At 41.7% G+C, this 7707-nt stretch overlaps 1 protein-coding gene and 1 pseudogene across 1 annotated transcript in view; both read right to left on the minus strand.

Annotated features, from left to right (window-relative positions):
* The window catches only part of Smim31 (small integral membrane protein 31), a 43951-nt gene extending 41955 nt beyond the window's left edge, over positions 1–1996 (minus strand). Inside the window, exon 1 of the mRNA NM_001352886.1 lies at positions 1675–1996. The gene's annotated coding sequence lies outside the window, so the exon portion shown is untranslated. The remainder of the gene's footprint in view (positions 1–1674) is intronic.
* Positions 3322–4783, minus strand: Gm7619 (predicted gene 7619; annotated as a pseudogene).

The following is a 7707-nucleotide window of genomic DNA, read 5'->3' on the forward strand; positions in this document are numbered from 1 at the left end:
TCACAATAGCCAAAACTGAATTATACTCAGGTGCCTATCAGCCAGAAAATTCACATACAGACTGTCATGTATTCACATAATGCAATACCATTCAACAATAAAAAAGAAATAAATACTGATACAACATAAGTCTTTAAAACACTGTGTGTGTGTGTGTGTGTGTGTGTGTGTGTGTGTGTACAATATAGTGAAGAAAACAGTGTTTGCCATTAGGGAATGAGCAATGACTGACTAGATAGGAAAGTGAAGAACTTTCTAGACACAGAGTGAGAGTGACATTCTATATCTTGACACAAGTTTGTATTACATTGGTCAAAACACCAATTGCTACATTAAATGTTTGTGCATTAAAATGGATGTGAGTTGCTTTTGGGGAAGGGGAGGGTATTACTATATACACCAGGTTGGCCTCAAACTCCTAGAAAACTACCGATCGTGGCCTTCTGAGTGTTAGGATTAAAGGTGTATACCACTATGCCTGACTAGTCATGAAGTTTTTGAAGGGCCTTTAACAATTTCTTCTTTGAGAATTTTATGGATGTTTTGATCATACCTCTCCACTCCTTGAAACTCCTTCTAGACCCCCCTCACCATGTCTCCTTTCTAATGCCAGTGGGCAGGAACTTTTATTCCAGGAGAAAGGTAATGCGATGAACTCTAGTGATATACCTCCCTTCATCAATACTCAGACTGAAGTTTCCTGAGGTTGTTAACTTTATAATACATCAGAGAAATAAGCACAATAAAGTGATGGATGCACGGCTAGACAGATGGAGACAGCAGGCGAGGCAGCTAGCGTGGCATTGTGCTAACCACAGTCTTGGTGCAGTCATCTCATTTTTTCCATGCTTAAATAATTTTCAAAATGAAATATTGGGAACACAAAGGCATTACTACTGAAGGCCTAAATAACTGACCCAAGGCTAGACTTCTAGGTAGCAAAAAATAGCATTATCAGTGAACACACACACACACACACACACACACACACACACACACAGAGATATTTTACTTTAAGTATTTCTTCCCAAAGGGCCTTTAAAAAATGTTAAAAATATATTTTTTTCCACTCTGTTCTGATGCAAACAAAATTTCCACACTTATCACATAGTGTACAAATCTGATATGTCAGTTTTAATCTTGGAGACACGTGCATGCCTTCGCATCTTCCCTAAAATTTCTAGGTTGAATATGAAGAAAAAAAATAATGTTTACTAGCTGTTTGTTATAAAAGGTAACAGACATATTCAAAAAGGAATGCTACCATTTATTTGATTTTACTGTAATATTGAAATAAGAAGGGCCTTATTTATTCATAAGCACTGAATAAAGGTTTGTGGTTCAGTTTACTTTGCCTAACTGCTCATGACTTAAATAAAAATACATATTCTCTAACTTGGGGGAAGAAAAATCAGGAAGAGCAAGAGAAACTTAGCAAAGGAGAAGGAAAGTCCTTCCAGGAGGCATTTCTAACAAAGCATGCACTCGCCTCCTTCATTTTGAGCCATATTTCTTTTACAGCTAAAATATTCAGGAGGAAACCATCCAGGAAGGCACAAGCAATAGGCTCTTGTATCTGGATAAGGGAAACATCTTAACAGTCAACATGAATGAGTAAAAAAGAAAAGTTTCATTCCGAGGCAAAGAAAGTACTGGAATCTTGTAAACACTCACCAGAAACATTCCTCTCCCGAGAGAAGCCAGGACGGAGCCCGTGAGGCTGGTTAGACAGTCTTTCTCGTGTTGGGTCAGGACTAGGTTGCGCAGTTAGTAAGCATTCTCTTTTGCTCTCTTCCAGGTCCTGCAAATGCTGACTTCACGGTGCTAGTTCACCGTCCTAAGCTCACTAATCTTGCCGGCTTTGAAGCAGGACTCCCTCAAGGTGAATCTGTACTCTCAAGGCAAAGAATAAATAAATTAAAAACTCATTTCCTTGTGAAGGATCGACAAGGAACCAGGAAGTGGTATGAACATTCAGATGTTTGCTCTTTCTACCACACACCTATCTGCAAACAGCACTAATATATACAACCCGGAGCGAGCAAACACTACCCATGAGCAGGAACGCAAGCAACTTAGAGGCATGACGTATGTGCCTGTGGTCAATTCATTAACTTTAAGGACACAGCCTGGCTGGGATGATTAGAATTTCGGGAACAGGCAACTTTCAGACTTTGTTGCTACTTACTGAGTTTGGATTTTGTCTTCTCCAGGATATTCTCAGTGTTTTCTGTGATTGTCTCACAGTGAGGAGCTCCCCGACTGTCCATCATATTTATTTTCTATTAGTGGAATCTGCAGGCTATGAAAAGTATTTGGATAGATCTGGAAAGTATTATATTAATTAAGGTGACCTAAACTCAGACAAAAAATGCATATCTTTTTCATATGAAGATCTTAACTTGTAGTGTATAAACAGTAAATACATAAGTATATAAACAAGTGAAGTGGGGGCAGTGGTGGCTCATGCCTTTAATCCCAGCACTTGGGAGGCAGAGACAGTCGAATTTCTGAGTTTGAGGCCAACCTGGTCTACAGAGTGAGTTCCAGGACAGCCAGGGCTACACAGAAAAACCCTGTCTCAAAAAACAATCAACTCATCAAACAAACAAACAAAAAAACAAAAACAAAAACAAAATCCAAGTGAAAATGTGGGTAAAGCCTAAGTGAGAAAGGAAGGAAGGAAGAAAGGAAGGGAGGAAGGAAAAGGTCCCGGGAAAGACCAGTCAGATCTTATGAAATAAATTATTAATGTAATGGGAAGAGTTGCCAATGCCACACAAGAACATCAAGCTAAACTTAGAATAAACTGAAGACAAATAAAGATGGGCTGGTGATGATGATGGCTCTGTAGGTAAAGGTACTTTCTGCCAAGCCTGATGACCTGACTTCCATCCCTAAGACCTCCAAGGCAGGAGGGGAGAGCTAACTCCTGCAAGTTGACCTTTGCCCTCCACATGCACACACACACACACACACACACACACACACACACACACACACCACACCACACCACACAATTTAAAAGCAAAAAGAGTTTCAGAAAATGTAGGTAGGACCTCAAGTTAAATACTCAATGGAACTGTTTTGATGGCACCTGAAACAGCTGGAATGAAAACAACAGGGTGTGGGGTATGAAGCACAGGCTGCCACATCCAGCCTTGGTAGAAGTGTGCTCTACGTGAGCTCAATCAATTTGAAGGTTGACTGAAGGGATTGGGGTCGGGTTGGCCCCTCAGTGTCAGTACAGGACACACCCAGACACCAAGCAGGTGTGTTTGTTTGTTTGTTTGTTTTTTTGCAGGAGTCAGTATTTTTCCCTTTTCTTAAAGCTTTTACTTTGAGACATCATGGAAAACTTACACATGGAGTAGACATGGAAATGACACAGAAGAATCAATGCCTGCAGCTAATGCTGGAGCTGATGGTCCGAGTTTGGCATGATACAGGGACTGGAGGATGGACTAGTATTCCTCTCCTTCTTCCTCACCCTCACCTTCAGTAGAATCCACAGCATCCTCATCATAATCTTTCTCTAGGCCAGCCATGTCCTCATGGTCCTCAGAGAACCCCACCTCCTCCATGCCCTCACCCACATACCAGTATACAAAGGCACACTTGGCATACATCAGATCAAACTTGTGATCTTGGTGAGACCAGGCTTCAGCAATGGCTCAGCATGCACACAGCTCTCTGCACCTTGGCCAGGTCACCACCAGCTACCATAATGGGAGGCTGGTAATAAATGCCAACCTTAAAGCCAGCAGGGCACCACTCCACAAGCTGGATGCTGCACTTGGTCTTGATGGTGGCAATAGCAGCATTGACGTCTTTGGGAACCACATCAGCACGGTATAACAGGCAGCAAACCATGTATTTACCATTTCATCATCTGGTTGGCTGGCTCAAAGGCATGCATTGATCTCTGCTACAGAAAGCTCATCGTAGGCTTTTCTCAGCAGAGATGACATGGGCATAAGTGGACACAGGGAAGTGGATGATAGGGTAGGCACCAGGTTGGTCTGAAATTCTGTCAAATCAACACTCTTGCCCCCATGAAGTCTGGGAAAAACAATGATGGAAGACACAATCTGGCTAATAGGGTGGTTAAGCTTAGTGTAGGTTGGGTGCTCAATGTTGATGTTTCTATGATAGATGTCATAGAGGGCCTCGTTTTCTACCATGAAGGCACAATCAGAGTGCTCCAGGGTGGTTATGGATGGTGAGGATAGAATTGTAGGCCTGGGGCCTGGGTAAATGGATAATTCTAGCTTGGACTTCTTTCCATCATCAACAGAGAGCCATTCCATCAGCAGGGAAGTGAACCCAGAGCCAGTTCCCCCACCAAAGCTGTGGAAAACCAAGAAGTCCTAAAGACTGGTGCATTGGTCAGCCACTTAGCAAATTCTGTCCAAGACAAAGTCAATGATCTTCTTGCTAGTGATGTAGTGGCCAAGGGTATAGTTATTAGCAGTATCTTCCTTGCCTGTGATGAACTGTTCAGGGTAGGTACCAGTGTGAACTTCATTAATACCTGTAGGTTCCAGGTTTACAAACACTGCCCAGAGAACATGCTTGGCAGTCCCTGTCTCACTGAGGAAAGTGTTGAAGGAACCGTCTCCTCCCCCAAAGGTCTTGTCACTTGCTATCTGGCCATCAGGCTGGATGCCATGTTCCAGGCAGTAGAGCTCCCAGCAGTCACTGCTGATCTGGACACTGGCCTGGTAAATATGGATGGAGATGCACTCGTGTATGATAGCTAAGGGTTAGAGGGCAAGGGTGACACTGGGTCCCAGTTACTGTTACCGACAACTAAGAGTTGAGGTAAGTAACCCGACAGAAGTTGGTTGTTAAAGAGAAAAAAGGGATTCTGTGCTAGGGCAAGTTGGTAAGTCCTGAGTGGATATATTAGGTAAACAATGACTTTTGATTATTGGACTTTGATGTTTTGTTTCAGAGTCAATCAGTGGTGAAATAAGGAAACCTTGGGGCCTAACTTTAGGAATGTAATCTACTGTTAGGAAAGGAGAGAGAATGGTAAACAGAAAAAGCTGTTGGTACCATGTTTGCTCTGCTTGGGCCCGCTAGAGACCTTCACTGTTACAGTCATATCGATAGAATCAAAGGCTTTCCCTCTTTAACTAAGTCTTGGCCAAATATCCTCGATGTCTCCAGACAAGTTAGGAAGTGAAACACCATTAACCATTCATTCTCTTTTGGGACACACTTTCAGATGCTAGAGAGCTCTATCTTTACACATTCCAGAGAAACAGAAAATTTGATCTGTTGCTGGGAACAAGCCAAGGGCTTTCCACATATTAAATGCATGCTCTAGTAGCAAGCTGCACCCTTAACTCTTAAAAGTATGACTTTTTATCTTCCTTCCTTCCTTCCTTCCTTCCTTCCTTCCTTCCTTCCTTCCTTCCTTCCTTTCTTCCTTCCTTCCTTCCTTCCTTCCTTCCTTCCTTCCTTCCTTCCTTCCTTCCTTCTACTGTACAAGAATGTATTTAGAGTTTTAGAAATTTCAAAAGATTCTGTTGTGTATCTTCTATGTCTTGGAGTTAAGCCAACAGTAGAGAGTCAAGTGAGGTTGGAGAACAGGTAAGAGAAACTTCTGACTCATTGTCAGAGTCACTCCTTTGGCAAGATGGCTAGTTGCTAACTGATCCTGAGCTCTGGAGAACAGTACCCTATATGCCTTTTGCAATCTCATCATCAATACTATATACGAATACAGTCAGTTCTAATGTTCACTTGGCCCAGCGGGAGCTCATTTTTGGGATATGGCTTCATCACAAGAATTTCTCCATAAACACAAATGGTAGAGGTTTACAACTTCCCCTTTGACTCGAATTGCTTGGTTGCTCAGTGTCTTTCTGCGATGACATTATTTGGCAGACTTTTAAAAGCTTTGTCTTTTAATTATCAAACACTACTTGCTTTGTGTACACCTTGTTGTTTGGACTTCTGTCTGTTTAATTCATGGACAGTGTGATGACTATTGTTGGTTTTCAACTTAATAACAAATGTAATTAACTAAAATTTAAATGGCTGGTCACACCACTGAGGGATTTTTTTTTTCTTAATTAAACCTTTTGAAGCAGGAAGACTCACTTGTAATCTAGTCCTTTGGCAAGAAAATACACCTTTAATCCAGATCTTTTCAGGAGAGTATATACATCTTTAATCTGGGACACACCTTCAGATAGTGGCCTATATAAAAGGATACAAAGGAAGAAAGCTTTCTTTTTTTGCCTGTTTGCTCTCATCCTCACTAGCAAGTCCACTCCTTCACTGGCAATAGAGCCAACTTCTTCAGGGTTCTGGCTCATACTGAAGACTAATGAGACATCCAGCCTCATGGACTGAAAAACTACTCGATTCTTTGACCTTCCATTTATAGGTAGCCATTGTTGGAATAGCTGGACCACACCCTGTAAGTCACTCTAATAAAACACACACACACACATGAATGTAATATATATAATCTTACATTCTATAAACCATCTCTTTAGCCCCTTATATTTTAATTCTATTCACCATACCTCACCTTACTTACTCTTTCAAGATCCACCCCATTCTTCATGCACCCAGATTTGGTCCTCCCCCCTACATCAAGGCCAATTTCTGCTGCTATCACAGATTTCCATACACGTTGGCATGTAGTCATCATCAGATCGGGATGGACTTCAAAGCCATCAGCCACTCTTAGTTCACTCTCTCTGCTTCATGCTTTCAGTTTGAAGATATGATATCTTAATTTTCTGCTTTAGCTACCATGTCTCTACTCTGCCATCACGGATTCATGCCCCCTTGAGCCAAATGCCAAAGTAAACTCTTTCTTCTATTAAAAACAAAAGTTCAGTGTCACTCATCCTTGGCTCCATATTGAGTTTGAGGCTAGTCTGAGCAATACGGGATATATGAGAACCTATCTTGAGGGGGAAAAACTCTTTGTGAGGAAAAATAAGCAATCTCCACACACTCTGAATGTATAATGGGATTGGTCTGGGAAGGTCTTTAGTTGGCAAAATCTGGAGCATGTAAATCTCTCTCACGCCCTCACACTGGGAACATTGCCTCCGTCTGAAAAAGCAGCTCCTGGCAGCTGAGATTGGGACTCTTCAAGGCCTTTCAGAGCTCAGGCTGGTCAGGACATTGTGTGGTTATATGAGTCCGATGTCCAACCTCTCAATGCACTTCTATGTAAAAAAACCCCTCAGTGAATTAGGAACAGAAGGAGTATAAAAAAAAAAAACCCTACTGTTTATACCATCCTAAGGGTGAAACATTGAATGTTGTTCCCCGGAGGACATAGTATCCACTTCAAGCACATTTGCTAACAACAGCTTATTTTCAAGCTTTGAGGCACATACACTTTACCATATTTTCCACCAGAGAGCAGTTGTGCCGTCCAGATGACAGTTAAAGCATTCTTACTTTTGTTTGCCATAAAATCAAAGCATTCAAAAATTGTAGTTCTTCTGCTTTTTGTTTGGTTTGCTTATTTGAGTCAAGACTTCCTACCACTCCAGCCTTGAACTCCCACCATATCTGAGTATGAGCTCACACTCCTGATCTTCCTGCCTCTAGCTCCTGAATGTTAGGGTAGAATTCATGAGTCATCACAACTGGCCAAATCTCTGGTTCTTATAATTTAAAACTATTCTAGCATGGTAAGAATATTCTAAGGTATTCTAGGATGCT

This window comes from Mus musculus, chromosome 8 (genome assembly GCF_000001635.26).
Source record: "Mus musculus strain C57BL/6J chromosome 8, GRCm38.p6 C57BL/6J".
NCBI classification, from domain to species: domain Eukaryota; kingdom Metazoa; phylum Chordata; class Mammalia; order Rodentia; family Muridae; genus Mus; species Mus musculus.